This window comes from Anneissia japonica, unplaced genomic scaffold (genome assembly GCF_011630105.1).
Source record: "Anneissia japonica isolate Jap-2015-1 unplaced genomic scaffold, ASM1163010v1 scaffold288033_len957474_cov176, whole genome shotgun sequence".
NCBI lineage: Eukaryota > Metazoa > Echinodermata > Crinoidea > Comatulida > Comatulidae > Anneissia > Anneissia japonica.
This window is the reverse complement of record NW_022715491.1, coordinates 692,167-712,808: the sequence shown is the minus strand read 5'-3', so window position 1 is coordinate 712,808 and position 20,642 is coordinate 692,167. Positions and strand designations below refer to the sequence as shown.

The window sequence follows — 20,642 nt, the reverse complement described above, 5'->3', positions numbered from 1 at the left end:
CTACCTTGATTTATGTTATATGCACCTATTTGTTTCTAGCCGTACCTATTGTGTAATGGAGTGTATCTGGTAGTATTTGAATCTGTTGAACCATGAAGTCTCCGTGGTCTAATGGTTATGACGCTCGCCTTGACAGCGAGAGGTCGCAGGTTCGAGTCCCGCCAGAGGCATTTTATTACACAATTTCTGTATTCTTTTATTTACATCGCTACTTTCGTTGAGAGCTATGCTACACGATGTATTATTATGTCCTTTATTCTAACACTGTATTTACCTTCCTTTGATGATTATATATATATATATAGGCCTATTATATATATATATATATATATATATATATATTTAAATAGTATATATACATATATATATATATATTTTTTTTTTCGTTTTATATGCACTATAACATTCTTGATCCTCTTCATGGGTGAGGTGGCGTACCGTACATTTCGTAACCTAGGCTTCCGTAACACCACTTTCCATAATTCTGCCACGGACACTTCGCTATATGGACAATTAAGAAAATGTTGATGTGTTGATTGATGAATGGAATATTATCACATAACTCCTCAACATCTTCATTTTTATGCGTTGAGTTTTGAATCAACGATGTTTGATGCAACCATTTACCCTTTATTTCAGAGGAGGTTCTAACTCGAGGTACAATGACTTGAAAGGTACAGCAAAAGATACTTCATTCACCTGATGTTTTGAGTACTGTAAAGATGCAGCAACTCTCCAGCTTTGTTATACATGGATCAATTTTACAAAATAATAATATCGAAAAAGAAAATATTTAACTATGATGAACATGGTTATTACAATTAAATATGCATTCTGTAAAAAACTAAATTAAGATCCTCTAGGCAAAAGAAACTTCTTAAAACCGGATACTATTTTCTATGGCAATAGATCATTCATCTTGTTTTCTGCTCGTCTTTGGAATGATCTTCCACAGGCTATTAAAGAGACGGCGTCAATTGACATTTTAAAAATTGTCTGAAATTAGAAATTACTTTGCTCCTCTTGTTTTATACTCAAAAACTGATTGAATCTGATTGACATCGGATAGTCAGATGCCATTTTCACTCGAGCTCCTGTGAGTTCAGTTCCGGCGAGCTCTCAATTATGGGAGCTTCAAAATGCTGGAGAACGGAGCGGTGAATATGGTTTTTCTGCGTTTATTCTTTATTTTTTGGTTACTTTTACTGCGCTTAGAAGCACTGTTTTGTATTAAGCGCTCTATAAGACATTTATTATTATTATTATTATTATTATTATTATTATTATTATTATTATTATTATTATTATTATTATTAGTATTATTATTATTATTATTATTATTATTATCATCATCATCATCATTATATTATTATTATTATTATTGTTGTTATTATTATTACTATTACTATTGTTATTATTAATATTAATATTATTATTATTATTATTATTATTATTATTATTATTATTATTATTATTATTATTAAAGTCAATAACGTGATGTTCTTATCCTAGAGGGTACACCTAATTTACCAATTATGTTAGCCCTAAAGGATGAACTTTAGTGGACGCATATCAACTTTCATATTTACCATCTTTTCTGTTGAATTCGATCATAATACCTTTACGCTAGGCAAGTATAGGGTAGGTGCTACACTGCTGCCAACACGGGTTCCCAGGACCTAATCTTAAGTTTCTTCTTGATTAAAAAAGAAAAAAACAAAACAAATAAAAACATAAGTCCATAATACATTTACAATACATTGTAAAATGTTATAATTTTTCTTTATGTATTGTTGTGAAAGCTTAAAAATAACATAAGAAATAAAAGCAGAATCGAAATGATCGACGTGTGGAATATTGTACCTTAAAAAAATGTTTTTAATATTAACAACCCAAAAACATACTAAGATTCATTTTGAGTTTCCATAGGATTCCATTTATTAAACTGATCCCTTTGGCAATCTTGTGACAAAGTTTTAACTTCAATATTGCATAAAGTTATCAATAATAATTAATAATCTATCAGTCACAGTGATTCTATTTCTGAGTTGGAATAAAGAGTGACATTATTCAATCACGAGTGTCTTGACAAAGTTTGGTTCAGATTTTCAGTATCAGTTCAATAAAGGAAAAGTCTGGGAAGATAGAAAAACATATACCAAAACACCTGCAGGCGGCTAAGGTAAAGCATATTATCTTAAGTAGCTCAATTAATGCTCAGATGTTTTACTTATTTGATTGAAGGTGTTACAGAGGAGAAGAAGAGTAGAGGAAGACAGAAACTTTTAGAGTTCGATGAAATAAAAGACTGAATGAGCGAGGACAGAAAGGAAGTGCAGGCGTATGGAGAATAAATTTTGGTATCGTGTAAAATATGTTCGCCAATGTTCAGATGCTGAGTAAGTAATCAAAGTCCTGGGGGGTTTTTTTTCGAAGACATTTAATGTACTATATAGCATAATTAGTGCTCTTATTAGACGTGTGAAATATTATTATTAAAAAAAAGTATACATGATGACATGAAATTTGAAAGAAGTTAGTCTCACCGTATCAGTGCCAAGCGTTACACACCACGATGCCAACAGAATGTTGTGACATTTTAAAGTTATGATTTAATATGCTTTGGAAGAGTGCTTACATCTTGACCGACAGAATTCAAACCAACTCTGCACCACGTTGTCTCCAGAAAGACACGTCATGTGTTTTTGTTTCTGTCTGTTTGTGGTATATGGGATTGATAAGTAGCCTAGATTGATTCATCGATTTATTGATTGATAACTTTGAAACAAGTTACACATTATCATAATATACAGTGTCATTTAATTACACTCATTCACTCACAAACACGCGCGAGCACTCATTCATTCGCCCACTTTATTTATTTTAATATTTTATAGGTCTATCATTATTTCATATCATTTCAAATTATTTCTTATATTTCATATATTTTTAACGTTTTCATTCTTTCATTCCAAATACATTTATTCATTCATTTAATCATATATTTATTCATCCATGAGGTGTGTTTTTTTTTCTTAAATAGAAAACAACAAATCAAGCTAGGCCTAGTCACATCCAGTAAGTATGTTTTAAAAAGGTCTGTAAAATTCTTTCGGTCTTAACTGTACCTCATGTTATAATACTCTCTAAAATACAGTACAGTTATATACTGCTGTACAATAATAATCTTCTATCTTCGAAAAGTGTGTCAAATAAAAAAAAAATAAGAACATTTTTAGTCTGAAATTGGCCAACAATAGAACACTTTGTCTTGGCAAAATTTTACTGGTTCTTAAATATAAAAGTATACTTCATTCATTTTTCTCGTTTACTCACATATCCATTCAGTCATCCACCCACCCACTTTTCAGTCATTTATTCATCCATTTGTGATTCATTTATTCATTCAACCATTAATTCGTTCGTTCATTCACTCTTTCATTCATTTATTCATTCATCCATTCATTCATTTATTCATTCATTCATTCATTTATTCATTCCATGGACTTAACAATTATTGAACGTTTTCTTATCATCTTATAATTATCTTCTTATAAGAAAAAAATTAAGAAATAGGCCTAACTACTCATGAAATATAAACATAATTCATTCATTTATTCATTCTTGATTTAGCTTTTCAACTAACATTACAGAACAAAATATATAATAATGTAATAAAATAAATAAGTATAATAACATAATAATAGAAACCTGTATTGTATTATGAATAACATCTTAAAAGGATATAACAAGTGAGGGAGGGCGTCGTGTTGGCTCAGTCTAACCTAACTAACAATTTGTATTACCGTACTCGCGCAAATAAGCGGCTAAGGTAAAGCATATTATCTTAAGTAGCTCAATTAATGCTCAGATGATTTACTTATTTGATTAAAGGTGTTACAGAGGAGAAGAAGAGTAGAGGAAGACAGAAACTTTTAGAGTTCGATGAAATAAAAGACTGAATGAGCGAGGACAGAAAGGAAGTGCAGGCGTATGGAGAATAAACTTTGGTATCGTGTAAAATATGTTCGCCAATGTTCAGATGCTGAGTAAGTAATCAAAGTCCTGGGGTTTTTTTTTTTCGAAGATATTTAATGTACTATATAGCATAATTAGTGCTCTTATTAGACGTGTGAAATATTATTTTAAAAAAGTATACATGATGACATGAAATTTGAAAGAATTTAGTCTCACCGTATCAGTGCCAAGCGTTACACACCACGATGCCAACAGAATGTTGTGACATTTTAAAGTTATGATTTAATATGCTTTGGAAGAGTGCTTACATCTTGACCGACAGAATTCAAACCAAGAAACCATTTACTGTATCCACTATTACATCCATGTAGGCCTATATGTCGAATTTGATTCACAGATTAATATATAAAAAAAAGTCGTCGTAATGACTACCTGCTTCCTAAACCTAAGTCTGTCACTAATAAATGTACTGATTATTGTGAATGCTAATTACATTTAAAAATAAAAAAACAAAAAAAACAAAAAAAAAAACTGCATGGTTCTAATGAGATTTGAACTAAAATTCAGATTCATATATTCTTTACTTCATTTCATTATTTATTAGGTATTTTAAACAACATAATGTAGGCCTACATAATAGAAAGTTACAAAAATATAACTAAAATTTGGGGAGACCAAGGTCAACCAAAGTGAACCAAATCACTGTAGCTAAGCCGGTTGACCCAACCCCAAATTCAACAACACACACAGCATTACACAAGATAAAAACAATTGGGGGGGGGGGGAAGCAACTTTAAAGTGAATCAAAGTAATAATTAATATATTTCGGAAACAAGTTAATGACACATAACAGACAATTTGCACAAAACGAAATAGGCCTAAACAATGAAATATGAAGAACTGAATTTCACAACCACATTTCATTTCTCTGTAGTTTTAAGTTGTTCTGTAGTTTTTTCCCCTGAAAAGTCGCACCTCCTTACTTGAGGTAGCGACGCCAGCTAAGCAGTGCACGGTAGGGGAGTCATAAGCTTATCCTTGGTGGAAGCTACCGGAGCCCAGCAAACTGACGCCGGGGTACCTGCGTGTACACGGTAGTGATGGCGACGCTATCTCAAAATCGGGGGTGCGCACTGCCCCCTCCCCGCTTTCGCGTTCTTTTGTCTTTGTTTCCTGTGGTTTCAAAAGCGCCTTGAGACGGATTTCTGTGGAAGGCGCTATATAAATATACAACCATTGTCCATTGACAACCATTGTTTAACTACATAATAAGCTTTATTTTGTCGGCTCATGAACAGAGACACACGTAATAAGCCTACTGTTAAGAAATCGCCGACTCGCTACCTTCTTAATCAGGCCTGTAATTTAAGAATCAACGGAAAAGGGTTTCATGATAATGTTTTCACAAATCCATCTTAGTCGGAGAGTTGATATTCACCCGTCAATCGTCATCCTCAAACCCAGAAATTTATATGTGTTTGCCTAAACATCATTGCCGTTGTTTACATCTCTGCACCACGTTGTCTCCAGAAAGACACGTCATGTGTTTTTGTTTCTGTCTGTTTGTGGTATATGGGATTGATAAGTAGCCTAGATTGATTCATCGATTTATTGATTGATAACTTTGAAACAAGTTACACATTATCATAATATACAGTGTCATTTAATTACACTCATTCACTCACAAACACGCGCGAGCACTCATTCATTCGCCCACTTTATTTATTTTAATATTTTATAGGTCTATCATTATTTCATATCATTTCAAATTATTTCTTATATTTCATATATTTTTAACGTTTTCATTCTTTCATTCCAAATACATTTATTCATTCATTTAATCATATATTTATTCATCCATGAAAATAAATAAATAAGTATAATAACATAATAATAGAAACCTGTATTGTATTATGAATAACATCTTAAAAGGATATAACAAGTGAGGGAGGGCGTCGTGTTGGCTCAGTCTAACCTAACTAACAATTTGTATTACCGTACTCGCGCAAATAAGCGCCCCGTTTGAATAAGCGCCCTCGATTTCTAAAAAAAAAGCAATCATCAATACAATACAGTGCATCACAAACTTAATTTTATGCATCAACTACTCGCATCTATTTTAGCATTGTCGGTCGGTCAGTCCATTTATCCATCTGTCTGTCGGTCTATCAGTCCATTAAGTTTAACAAGGCTTCAGTTTTGATGCGTCTTTAGAATCCCGTTCTTGTTTTATTGCTACCCTTTTTGGATTTAGAACTACAGTATTTAATATCTAAAAATTAAAATATTGTATGGCCATTTTTAGTCAACAAAAATAAACTGACATCATCACTCTCGTATTTAAGCAAGAAACCCTGCAATGATCCTGCTAATCTGAATTGGCATATGGCCAACACACAATTACCACCACCACCAACCACCACCACCACAAATTTCATCTGCTGTTGTTTAAATACCCCAACATTCTTGCCATGAGCCATGCTCTCTCGACGATTACATTTTCTTCACCAAAACCATTCGTTTATCTTCGATTAAAAAAAAAGTGCCCCTTGAATTTCCAATTTCCCTTAAGCACCTCTTTAATTTTCCTCTATTTCCATAAGCGCCCCCTCAATTTCCACTCTGTTTTCATAAGCGCCCCGTTTGAATAATCGCCCCGTTTTGAATTAGCGCCCCTCAAAAGGAGTCAAAATATTTTAGGCGCCCGGGCGCTTATTCGCGCGAGTACGGTACACGGTTTGCATATATTCAACACTCTTTTGAAGAAACAAAGATACGTATGCCCTATTCATAAAGTTATTTATGGCTAAGCAACGCTGTAACGTTGCCTCAATCCAGTGGTGTTAACCGTGGTTTTTTGTGTCTACTGCCCACTCCCCCAGGAAAATGGGGATGGAGGAGGGCTGTAAACACAGCTATCGTCTCACTTGTAAGTTGTGAACGTAAATCCGGTAGGAGGAATGATGGGATGCGTCATAAGCTAAAGATGAAAATAAAAAGTAAGTTTACACAATATGTTATACTAGATAAGACTTAAAAAGAATTCAACAATTTGTTACTTGCACAGTTATTCAAGTGAATTGCCAACACGGAAAGCCACTGGTAAGATCTGAGTTATTCAAATTAGTTGCCAACTCAGAATACGTGGATGAGTTGAAAGTATGAAAAAAGAACCTACGACAAGCACGCTCTCGCTGGGAACCTATTTTTTATTTATTTATTTTTTTACATACCCTCACCACAAAGTTCACAACGTTTGCGACTGTTATACAACGTTGTGTGTATGCAGTTGTAACATTTATGTAAAAGGAAAATGTCAATTTATGAATTTCCAAAGAAATTTGATATAAAATGTATAAAACATAAAATCAAAGAAATTAATTTAATCTTAAAAATGGACGGCAAGTACGTTGGTTGATTTTTTGCATGAAAATAAAAAACATAAAATGTAATGGAAAGCATACAGTGCTTTGGAAGTGAATATGATAATTAATACATTAAATAATGTTTTGTGAAGGACTTGCCATTTAGGTGATTAAATTCGCTATTGGTCTTAAGATCTTTGCGCCTAAAAATGTAAGAAATCGTGATATTCGATGTAATTATAGAATAAAGATGATCCCACGTAAAGTACAACAGCCATAAGCCCTCCTTTCACCGTCGGTCAGGTAGAAGGCTAAGAGCAAATGATTTTTCAATGATATAGGCCTAACGAAAAATTGTTCTCATCAACCATCAGCTATAGGTCTAGGATATACAGTACGGTAGTAATTCTAATGTTTCGTGCAGCAAACGGTTTTTTATTTTTTTTAAATTTTTTTTTTCTTAATCTGTCTCATTTCAAGTGTTAACTACTTGATTCTTTTTCATTTACAATTATTTTAGATTTTACCACTGATCGCGTCACATACCTCCGGCCGCTTGTGCCTGGATACCGAACAATATACAGGCCGTATATGGGCGATTCCATTATTTTCTTTTATACTCGTGAGTAAGTCAAAGGGGGAAAAAAAAAATCTAATTTCCGTTATACAGTTCGACCTCCAATTTGAGACCACCTCTGGGACCTGAAAATTTGGGGCGGTCTCGGGGTTGGTCTCCAATTACAGGGCTAGCTTTGTGTTAAAATGTTGAAGATCGGTATTTAGATCTTTGGAAAAGTGGTCTCGACTTAGAGGGGGTCTCCGAATTAGAAGGGTCTCGAATTGGAGGGTGCACTGTATACTTGTTAATTGTTAATTGTTGCTTGTATAGCACTTTTCTTGCAGTTAAGAAGCGCTGAAAATTTCCGTGACCTTGACCTTGTCCTTTCACCTTTTCTTCCCAAAAATTAATCTTTTACTAGATTATTAGGCCTATGTACCATTATACTATTTTTTATGATGATTCATTTCTTTTTTGTGTAATCGTGCTAACAAATAGACAGGGGATCTTCTCGGTGGAGGTAAAAATTGAAGGCCTATGTAGGCCTAAACTTTAAACGGTCGGTATAAAAAGGGTAATTTTACGACAAACAGCCTGATCAATCCATGGCGCTCAATCAATATTCGGGATCGGGCTTGCAATTGTCAGAGACGACTAACCAACTGGGGCTATTTGTGCTTTGCTAATTTGAATTTAGGCCTCTATATATTTAGTTATTTCATTTCATTTGTATGCTTAGGTGCAGAACTCCACACTCCAAAGTGAAGCGGACTCTTTTTCTAAAGCCTTTTAAACGAAAAAGGGTCAATAAAATGTATATAAACCTAATGCATTCCAATGAATACAATTTGTTCACAACTTACTTAATTATCGTGATTCTAAATTTCTAAGTCAATTAATAAACATCAAGCGGACTTAATTGCGACGAAATAAATTCGGAATCGTCATACAAGTTCCAAAAAACCGATGAAATTTTTCCAACATTAAAGTTAAATATCATAGGCCAGGCCTAAATTTGAAGGCATTTAGGTGCAAATCAATGGTACAAATTATCGTGTAAGGTATTCATGTATCAGTACTGTGTTTGTTATTTTAATGACACCGGTTTTGTTATTTTATGTTGTTAAATGGCCATACGTTTTTCAAGCATGGGAGAGAAGTGAAAAACAAAAAAATTCCATTTTTACGAGCTAGTCGTTGACCTCGTTTCTACTGAATGTCATGTAGCGCCCCCAATTCTGGAAAGTCCCTGGATAAACAAGGTGAAAGGTGGGATGATCACTCAAGCATGAAATGTTTAATTTTTTGGGTCGCAAAACAACAATCGAGAGCGCGGCGAGAGAAAGCGCGATTTGTTGAGTGTATATTGCATTTGAATAATATAGGTAGACATTATTTCTCATATACCTGTGCAGTTTGGCATATATATTGGTCATCTAAGTTTAGTAAAAGGTAAGTTTATAGATTTGATTTTGTGATAGCGTGTTATCGCTACATTTTGTGATTGAAATCAAAATGTGAAGCAGCAGATAACCAGATAACCACAAGGTAGCAGCAAGCAAGGTGACACTGACAGTTGAGAGAGTGAAAGTGGTGTGGTGGAACATGAGGTAAAGATAGTCTTGAGGTTGAGAAGGATCATCAGTTCTTCGAATGATTGGTCAGCCGAGTTACAAAGGAGTGTATATTTATCATGATAATAAGTATAATATAATGCGACAAATGAGATGATTTTCAGTGCAAGGATTATTATTCAAGTAGGTGTGTGTTGCATATATATTATAATAATATAATAAGTGAAAGGTTGTCACAGCCAGCAGTATCCTCTGTTTACGGTGGGGTCAATGGGTTACATTTTAATTGAATTGAAGGCCTTTACGGTGGGGTCAATGGGTCACATTTTAATTGAATTGAAGGCCAAAAAAACCAAGGCTAGGCCTCTGGCCTAGTGGTTCTGTCGGATCTAGGACTAGGTGAGCTACACTGGGTGTTAAATTAAAGAAAGGGGCTTACTAATACTATCACGCCATGGCTGATTTCCACGGTACTGCATCTTAACTGCTAAAACTAAAAGTATGGTAAATTGCATTATCCAATAAAATGCCGCCACCAATGTGACAACATCGTTCAAAAATCGCTCGCTGTGATCCTGCTTTCCTGCCGCAGTGTTCTCCCAATTGAACATTTTTACTGGTAAATTTGTCCATATAAAGCCAGCTTGCGCATGCAAAGTAAGGTATTTTCTCTTTTAAGTTGAGTTCAATGGATTCAAAAAAACAATACATATATAGTCATAATCCAGGCCTGGACTGGAACAGTGGAATTATGTTCATTGAAAGAAGCCCAGCCTAGACTTGACTACCTTTGCCTTTTTTTTTTCTACTCTACTGTACCAACACACAATTTTTACTGGTTGGTTATTTTGCTGGTAAAATTGATTCAAAAGTGAACCCAATAAAATTCAATTAAAATCCAAGAAATGTAATACTGTACACGCCATCATGTATCATTCAGTATTGTAGATCGACATGGCATGATTTTTATTATTTTTGAACAGGGAGTTTGTAAATTACAACTCCCTACAGTACTTGAAGTTGTACTTTCACATCAGGTTAAATCAAATGTAAAACCGTGACACGGGATATGTTAGTGCCCTAAAAAGAATTAACTCATATTCATAAAAGCACTACACTGTAAAATCTTTACTTTACCAACTTCCTCTGCATTCAGCGAGTGATTTCAATGACATTGATGTCACACTGTTGGCAGCATTTTATTGGATGATGCTATTTACCGTACCTTTATAGCAAATGGAAGAAAAGTTACGGTACAAAATAAGTATAAAATTTATGTTACTACCATGTGAGCATCGTATGATACGAAGTTCTTAAATCTAGTACACATTTACTACTATTTTGCGTCCCGGTCAGCCCCTATTTGCTTCACTCGCCACACGTTATTGAAATTGCCTTTTGTTCGCACCGTCTCCAATTCTCGCTCCTTCATCATCCGAACCTCGTTTCCCTGGAATTCTCTTCCTTCTGCTTGTTTCCCCTCATCCTTTAACCTAAAGATTTTCAAAACTCTTTCTACCTCCCTACCTGTAGCTTAATTCTCATCATTGCTCCTTTGCAGGGCCTTGTTACTGTATAAGTTTCTCTTTTTCCTGCATCTAAAAAAATGTTTAAAAATTTAATATCTAAAGTACAGTATGGGCACTTGAAGCTGCAGGAGCACTTCATCATGTTTTTGACACAAGGGTCTATGGTTATAGAATTTATACCTTTTGTGACCAAATGAAACTCATATTTACAGTATATGGATGTGTTTTGGTATTGTTTTTTGTTCTAATATTAGTTTTAACTACTATATCCAAAAAGTGCAACGATCCGCACCAATTGATGGATACAGTAGACCAATTTGCCACTGAAACAACATGCCATCTTGGGGGTGGGGGGTTACAGAATGTGTTGCCCATATAATGACCTGGTTACTGTAGGTCCTAGCGTAGTAGCCAGTGTTGGGACCAACAATGTACTGTAGTGTATTGGATTTGAAACAAAACCTATATTAGAGTCTTATTTTTCCGTTCATCAAGCAATCATTAAATATTTTTAGTACAGCATTCCATTATTAAACAATCAAAAACAAAATTTTACTTCCAAATTTTCATTTAAATGCTGGTTACTTGAAGTAGGCCCATTCATGCTGTTTTTCAATACATTCAGGCATTGCCTTTAACATCGTATTTACTGCTTATTTTGAAATATGAAGTAAAGAAACACATGATGTAAATTATAGTGTAAAGACGTTTCGAAAAGTATGCCATTTATTTGATACCCTTGTGCGCAACAATTGGAATATTTCCCAAAGGTGAAAGTCATTGTGCTGAACTCTTTTGTACTGACACTGTGTTTTCTTAACCTCAATTTTATTGTGAAATATTTTGCCTGAGTATGGAAAGGTTACAGTAATAGGGCTTCAGATAATTTGTATGTAGTAGTATACTATTCCTACAGTATGCTGAGTACCAATGATATGGAGTGGTGATGGGGTGGTACTCATCAAAACCTAATGTTGTGTTTTGACAAAGATACAGTAGTGGAAAAAAAATAAACCCATATAACTCACAGGCTTGTGCTAAATAATAATACAGTTCGCTGTTCATATCAATCCATACAGTAATACTGTAGGCTTACTGCACATCAGGAGCATAGGAGTAGAGGTGGTTTTCCACTAGCCAAGTTTATCCTACAACACGAAAAGTTGTGTCACAAAATGTCTTGTGAGCGCTTCGTTATTTTCCATTACATGAGCAAAATGGTTCATGTTATGCATTTTTCACAAACATTGCTAACCGCGTTGCTAATGACTTGTCGGCATGCCATTGTAATATGTACATTCATTGATTCGCTTCTGTACTCATAGACGCGATTAAACATTTTTCTGAGCTCTGATTGGCTGCGTATTATTTCGCTTTGCAAAACAGTAGAAACTGGCAATGGTCGTACTCCAAAATTTGCTGTAAAAAGCGAACCAACACAAGCAAAAAAGCGAACAATCTGTTGAAGGACTCCCATGCATGAAACTTAAACTGTGCATGCGTATTTACAAACACTTTCGTTTCGTGCAAATAAATTAATCTACATAACTAGGGGAAAACTGGCTAAACTCTCTACTTTTCAGAAAAATACAACTAGGTTTTTTAAAAGTCCACAAGCTGACTGCAGAAGCGTACTGTACGCGGGACCTCCAGTTTTAAATCCTTATCTGAGAAGACTTAGGCAAGGAGTTTCTCAAAACAGTGCCAACGTTAAAAGACTAATTTGGGGCGCCTCTCTTCCTGCTCAAACTACACTGAATAAATTTTGATTGCATGTTTGATCCATTGAATGAGTATCAGTATATAAGGCAATCTCATGTATGCCAATCTCATCCCTCTCCCACACCCAGGACCCATGAGGAATCTGCGACCCATTGAAAATTAACACTTCAATGTATCCACCATTTGGGAGATAACGCAAATTTGAAATAGACAATGAACCATGGATCTTTTCTCAGTTGCATTCTAGGGGAACTGAACCTAGTAATCTTATAAAAATGTGGATTACTGTAAATGATTTATTTTGAGGCTTCAGTGCGGTGCTTATATAAAAAAATATTGGCGTGGCCCTTTCTGTGCCCGTTCCCATTTTACCTATCTCGCGTATTCCCGTAGTCCAGTAGGCCTATCATAGGTCCTTAGTCATTTTAAATAAACGTTTAAAGAAATTCTTGTCTTCATTGTGTTATTTATTCATTTAAAACACTGAGGCCAAGATTGTATTTTAAAACCCCTTTTCTCAAAGTGTTTCATTACACATAAGCCATTTTCAGATAGAGGCTCTGGAAAAATTCTGGAAATAACAGTACAAAAACTTTTACTGGCATAAACCATTCATACCAACCAAATATTGCGGTAATATTGCCATAATATAATGCCTTTCTCTATGAATGGATCCCGCACGCTGAGAGAGGCATTGGTCAATCTTTTTAAAATTTCGTGTCTCATGCATCATTTATAACGGCACACCTGTGGTACCTGCGGTAAACTATATTTTTTTGTGTTTATTTTAGGAATCAAAGAAACTGAAACCATGCATTGACTTGTAGTTGTATCAATATGAGTGACTAAATTTTTTGATCAATTTCAGAATTACCGGTACAAGTCCAATTCCTTTTGTGTACTATAGGTGTGTGTGTCACAGATTTATTCTCATAAATGGGGTATTTGTTCCACCTGGTGTCATCGGTATTCATCAACTGATTTAACAATTCATTACACTGCCGGTGAATTATGCCTACGAACCCATTCATGCACGGTAACCTGAAAAGGATACATTGAGCGTGCACAATTTGTTGACTCTGTCATCCCCTTATCATTCAACAATGTAACCAGTTTCTTGATAATAAAAGGTTGATGCAATAATTAATGCCATGCTGAATTATTTAATTATAATACCAAAAACCACTATATAGAATTGAACTTTTATATCCTTTTGACTTCTTGTACATAATTGTGATGTTTTGTACAATATTTGTGTTGCTACTGTAGGCACTGAGTTTGAGAATGGAATTCTATTTAGAATTGCTGGTCTACTAGTAATATTCACTTTCATTTGAAAATAGAACAATGTGAAAACATTCTCTTCTCAAATACTGTAGACAATAATATAGGCCTACAGTAGTGGGCTGTCAGTCATTCCTACAATAGTAGGTCTACCAATAGAGCCAAAAAATGTAGTATTTTGTTCTTTATTATCAGCGAAATCTGAATTGTTTTTGTTTTGTATTGTTTGAGATTCCGGTTTAACCATACTGTACCTTGTTGTTTAGGGTAGGAATCATCGAAGACATAAATTTATACTAATTTTAATTTGGCCTATTTTAAAGAGTGGTTCTTTAAGAGACGCAATGGCAGTGTCTCTGTAATAATTTTAAAGCTCATACTGATGGTAATTATAAAATTTGATATTTATGAAAATATTATGTTGATGATGTTGATAATGATGTTGAAACTTATGATGATTTATAATCATTACAGCAGTCCCTATACTGTTAAAACATGAAGACAGTGATGGTGATAATCAAAATTAATATGTTAATGACATTGATAGTGTTAAAATGAAGATCAATCTGATTATTTGTGACGATGGTACAATACTAAAACTGATATGTATGATGATGATGATAAGATGATGATGATAATAATGATGATTATAATTTTATGAAAAATAGATAAGCCGTACTAGTCTAATATGTGCACGAAAGCTTGTGTACTGTCATAAATAAACTAGTCATAAAAGTACTGAATATTGAGTTTTATTTTCTAGTATAATTTTATGATGATTGTACAGTATTACAACTCCAACTACAACATCACAGTTCATATTATGGCTTAGCACCTATTGGCCCACTGTACATTGGGGCGTACTGTAGGCCTACCGTAGCAATAAATACTGTACATTTGTGCATTACACATTGTGTACATGCATTTACAGTAAGCTTTCCGTACACACCCTACAATACATTATGCGGGTACACTGTATACTGTAGTAATAGTACGCAGGTATTACTGTAGCCTGTGATACTTAAAGCTACATCTTTGTGTACATAAACAACAGGTGTATAACGTATGTTATGCATGCCTTCTCACTAACTGTATGAAAGAAACAGAGATTATAGACAGCATAATGATATGGTACTGTGTGTGACATTGAATATTTGATAATTTAGCTATAATGTATGAAAGGCAATAATTATAATGAAACGATGTACAGGGTTATGGTATGACTGTATGTTATTATTGTTGTAGTGCATAATAGAAACACAATCTGCAGTAACTGATATCGACAAAAGACATGAAATAATTGTAATGATTTGAAGCCAACATTTATTATGACATAAAAAGAATATTGCCAACAAATATTGTGAAATAATTGTAGTTGAATATGATACTGTAATTAGATGTCGGAAAGCAGACTTGATATGCACACAATTATTGTACAGTATGTAGGGTAATTCTGTGTGCAGCTTACAATCTGACTGTCATCTTATTCCATGTAATGTTTGTTAATGTTCTATGCTTCACATGTATTCAAGACTGCCTCAGAAAGATAAAACTAAAGGCGGGCACTCGCTGTAACGTATGACCTCCGGCAGACGAATCCAACTCCGCTCCCTGTGAGCCTTAGATTATGCGATGCCGTCTGCTGATTTTCGGTGGCAGTCTGAACGGAGCATCATTAATAACGATCCATTGGATGTGCGTTGTGGTATTGCGTTCTCCAAAGAATCGCGTTAGCATACGACTATGGGGAGCAGTACAGTAAGTGCCTGGCTTTAAAAGGGACTTTGGGTTGTCCAAAACGAAGGGGTCGACTAGAGCCTCGGTCAGTGTCCTGGAATGAAAATCCCGGTATGGTTTTGGGAAAGTTTTATGGCTCATAAAACTTTTTTATGTTTTATGGCTCATCAAATTCTCATAACCATACAGAGGATTTTGCAGTGAATTATAAAGAATTAAAAAAAAATGATTAGTGTATCACCCTCATGTCTTCTACGGTATTGAAAAACAAAATATTTATGAAAAATTGTTTTTTTCTCTTTTTTTGGAAAGATCACTCAAAAAAGCACCGCGCACGTAGTGCTATGCAAATGAGCCATGAGCAAAGTTTCCGCAGCGCTTAAAGAACGTTTGCGCAACAACTTTGAACTCTAATGTGTTCCCGGCCACCAAAATGCTCGGCAGGCTTTTTTATAAAAAAATTTAACATGGTGAAATGGAGAGCACTTCTTTTCTGAATGCGCACTACTTACATTCAATCACTATGGCTGCACAACTGTTTCCATCTTGAAGCTAATACATATCTTTCGAGAAATACCAAATATATTAATATTTTCTACAAAAAGAGTTTCGGATTTAATGAAACATTTGAATGAGCTTTAAAAGTATGGTATTTCACTTTGAATTTCCATAAATTGGATAAAACTTGATAAATCTAATTTTAACAGATAATAAATTAAGGAATGAATGGGGATTATAATAAAATGAAGTCATTTTAGGGTTAACGAGGGTAACTATTTGAAAATTAAATCCAAAGTCGGAGTAATTTTTAGTTTTACTCCGCCTCAGCTTTATAGTCAAACCAGTCAATCTGTGGACAAAATAATAATGAACACAGAACTAATTCTAAAGGCGGGGAACACATTGGTTTGTCGCGTCAAAGAAATCGGTTGCCGAGTGATCTTCTCAATAATTCCTCCATGATTTCTATGACTGTTAGTGTAGTAGGCCAACTAATCAGTCATATAATTTACATTGAGTATGCCTTTTTTGCATCAGATGATCACGTAACACTGTGTGATAATACTTAGTAAAGAGTAGGAAACACTCTAAAGTGGCGTACCTATTGATTTTCCTCATGGCTGCAACACATTACTTACAGTAACTGCCATTTTTTCCAATTAGGTATAGACTCAGCCAAAGCAGATCAAGTCGGGTATTTAATTAAACTCAGTAATTACCGATAAATACTAACTGATAAATATAGTGTTTGGTATTGGTTCTATCAAGGGAACTTCTCATGTAATTTGGTTTTTAAATAATAATGTTATGGTGTACAGAGTAACACCCCCCTGCACGGTCTTAAATGAGTGAGAAAAAGTGGAGAGGCATCTAGTTAAATGTTATTGGAAGTTGAGGAGGCAATCATTGAGGATGTTATATTTACAGTACATTGTCATTATTTTTCCTGAAGGACTTCTTTGTAGATAATGTTTTGCATGAGTGTTGCCAAATAGTCCTTGTGAGGAATTATCTTTATCGTAGAAAATGTGCCTTCTATATAATAACGTGTTAACTCTGACGTGTTCGTTGTTTGATTGCGGTGTTGTGGTATTGTTTCTGAATATATACTGGCTATGAATGTGAGCATGTAGGACATCTAACATGCATATTAGATCGGGTGCGTGGCATAATGACGCCAAGTAAGTTATGGGATTTAGAAGTAATCAGCAAGAAAATGTATTTAAGTTTATCAAAAAGCACATGTAGGATAACAAATTGGAGTCCTAATGTAGCGGATGTTCATCCCGTTGGTGGTAGCTGCAACATGTCTGAAAATCATACAGTATTTGTACTTGAAATACTTTCGGAGGTATTAGGTGGACAGAGAAAAACACAAACATTTTGTGTTAAAGGTGGGTGGGCTTTAAACTGTACTGTATATCAGAGGAACTCTAGTATAAAGGTGGTTCATGTTCTTAAAAAAAAATATTTTGAACTCAAAATGACCTCTGGCCCAAATGATTTTAGAACCCTCTTTGAGGCCATAACAACATCCATATTCCAAATTTTTTATTCTAAGAACAGCAATTTACCTTTGAGAAATGAATTTTATTGCCGACAGCAGATAAAGATAGTAAACTTTAATGGACATCAGCTTAAAATTTTCAATTAAAATAAAAAATCAATAACAATCGGCCTTGAGACAATAAGTTAAGCAAATCCTAGGCCAGCATTCTTGCGCATTCTTATTATTGGCAAGGCCCTAGTGATGAATAGAATATTGGCATGCATTTGGAATATATGTCTAGATTTCAAAACATCTCCCCCAAAATATGCGGTATTGATTGACTTACATCAACCTTGCAGCTGAAACTGAGGAGAGCGGTAATGTTATTCAGCAAGGGACCAAATCATGGTTCAGCGCACAGGTGAAACAAGTGCCTGAAGTACCTAAAGCTACAGTAGGCCATGTGGATAATGAGATGGGATACAGATTTTACTGCCTGTCTTCATTATAAAAATGGGTTGGAGGGCCAAAGTGAATTTTTGATGTAACACTGAAGGCCGCACCCAAGCTTTGATGTTTCCAGTGCGCTTCAAGAAACCTTCATACACTGCTTTTATACTGCTTTATGCTTAGTTTTGATGGTACATTTTACAGATAATCGGTGTCGGGCAGTAAAAAAAATAAGGTGTTTTCTAGCTAAAGATGGTTGGCGGGCCGCACATTAGGGTTTTTAATTCATTTTCGCGTGCCGTTAAAATATTCCTGTCAGGCCGCACTTTGCGAACCTGTGTCATAGATAAAGTAATTTATAACAAATTTGATATCATGATTAACGTCCAAACACATTTAATATTAAGAAAATAAATTGGTATTAGTACATTCAACCACCTTTACAATCAGATGTACAGTATTGTCTATTGAGGACTTGATTTATTCAATTTCAACACGACAAAATTGAAGTCAACATGCTTTTAATAGAAATGGTACTTGATACATTTACAGTAGATGTGATATTTACCTTCATATTTGATTTGATTTGATTTATTTATTTTGACACAACAAATTACAAGAAATGTACAAAACCTAAAAATATGAATATTAATAATTAACAAATTGCAAAGGATTGTCAAAATTTAAGAACTACAGTATGGTGAATCACCAAAATAGAAAAATGCATACTTTACTATTTATTATTTATAAAGTGGAAATAAATTAAAAGTATTGCAAGTATTACAATTTTAATTTAAAAAAAGAAATATATAAAAATAAATAAATAAAATAAAAATAAGTAAATCTTAACAAAATTATTGTATAAGATAAATGCAAAAAATAAATATACATATTTAAAAATTATAATTTGAATTTATCCATGAAATTACTTATTTTATAGATAGTAGGCAGGATATAGTGTTGACATTGAAATCTTCCAAGTAGTGTACAGTAGTATCTATGAATTAGTTGCTTATCCTTGGTTTATCTGTACAACAACATTTGCATAGATAAAGTAATACCAAGGAACAGTTAATATTTAACTGTTCCCTGGTAATACATTGTGTTTCCAATTGTGTCTAAAATAAGTCTGCAAGTGAGAGTTGAATGGTCGGCATGGTTACCTGCTGCAAAACCAGAGTATAGTTCATCAGTGAGTGAACAACAGATAATTACCCATAATGTCTTTAATGATCCCATCGCCTGGGGTTTATTGCCACTCATGAATATATGAATATTTATTGAAATAATATGGAGGAAAATAACAGACTCAGTCAAAAGGACAAACCACCTATTAAACCAGTGATTACTATGTCAGTTTATTTTAATTTTATTTCATTCCAAATATTTAGATAAAATTTTATTGATGTAAAAAAAAATGAAATTTTCTAGCACGTACACAAAGTAACCCTGCAAGTCACTTGTGCAAGGGATATTTTTTACTGTACAGCGTTTGCCTCTACTCTGAATTTTAAGTGGGTACCTACATATGTCGAGACTTGTATGGAAGGAGTTGTGACCTCTCCCCTCCCCCATAGCATTTCATATTCTGGCCCAAATGCCAAGGAATAAGAGATGGGCATTCTGGCCAACGAGCCGTTTCACAAAATTGATATGCAAGAACAAAAGTGCAATTAAATTTTACTAGATAGAAACGCTCTAACAAATTAACACGAATTCAATTATTGAAACTAATATCTGAATATGAATGGCGCACAATATGAATACCACATGAAAGGTGCTAGACATTAATCCACTGGTAGTTGCAGAAGCATAGTATTATTACAATTTGTTTTATGGTCTTACAGTATTACTGATTTTCTTAATTTAAACTTATTATTATAAAAAAAAAAATTAACTATGAAATTATTTATACTTAAAAAAATTTCAACAGAAATATACAATAAATTAATTAGTTCATTCCATTTTCACTGTACATAGTTTCAAAGAAACTACAAAATTAAAGAAAAAACAATTATAAACAATAAAATTATAACCAAAAAAAAATTAAATCAATTAAACAAATAAATGTAATTAATTAAAAATTAAATTAAATTTGAAAATATATTGAAAGAATCTTAAAAAAATATAAATAATTATATTTATTAAATTATAATTTTAATAATTTAATACTGTACGTAATCCAACGTACAACTTTTTTTTAACATGGTGTATACTGCTATACAGAGTACAGTATTTCATGACATCAAGTAACACTGTTCAATGTTTCTGAATTCTAATTTACAAACATGTCCGTACATATCATGTAGCCAAGCTTTGCAGATGCTTGTTCTCGCTTAGCAGCAGTATTCATTCCTAATGTTGATCCTAGCTGTGTAGACATACAGATACTATTTTATTCCAAGATTAAATTAAACCGTTCAGCCATGTCAAAATGTAGTGCACAAGGCTTCC

The 20,642-nt window shown here is 33.9% G+C and overlaps 1 protein-coding gene and 1 long non-coding RNA gene across 4 annotated transcripts in view; both read left to right on the top strand.

The window, feature by feature from the left end:
- The window catches only part of LOC117109252, a 13,392-nt gene extending 12,152 nt beyond the window's left edge, over positions 1 to 1,240 (top strand). Inside the window, exon 4 of the long non-coding RNA XR_004445490.1 lies at positions 640 to 1,240. This is a non-coding gene — a long non-coding RNA (uncharacterized LOC117109252). The remainder of the gene's footprint in view (positions 1 to 639) is intronic.
- A 7,963-nt stretch (positions 1,241 to 9,203) lies between these two features.
- Positions 9,204 to 20,642, top strand: part of LOC117109254 (coronin-2B-like) — a 70,116-nt gene continuing 58,677 nt past the window's right edge. For all 3 annotated transcript variants that reach the window (XM_033251518.1, XM_033251519.1, XM_033251517.1), the window contains exon 1: positions 9,204 to 9,354. The gene's annotated coding sequence lies outside the window, so the exon portion shown is untranslated. The remainder of the gene's footprint in view (positions 9,355 to 20,642) is intronic.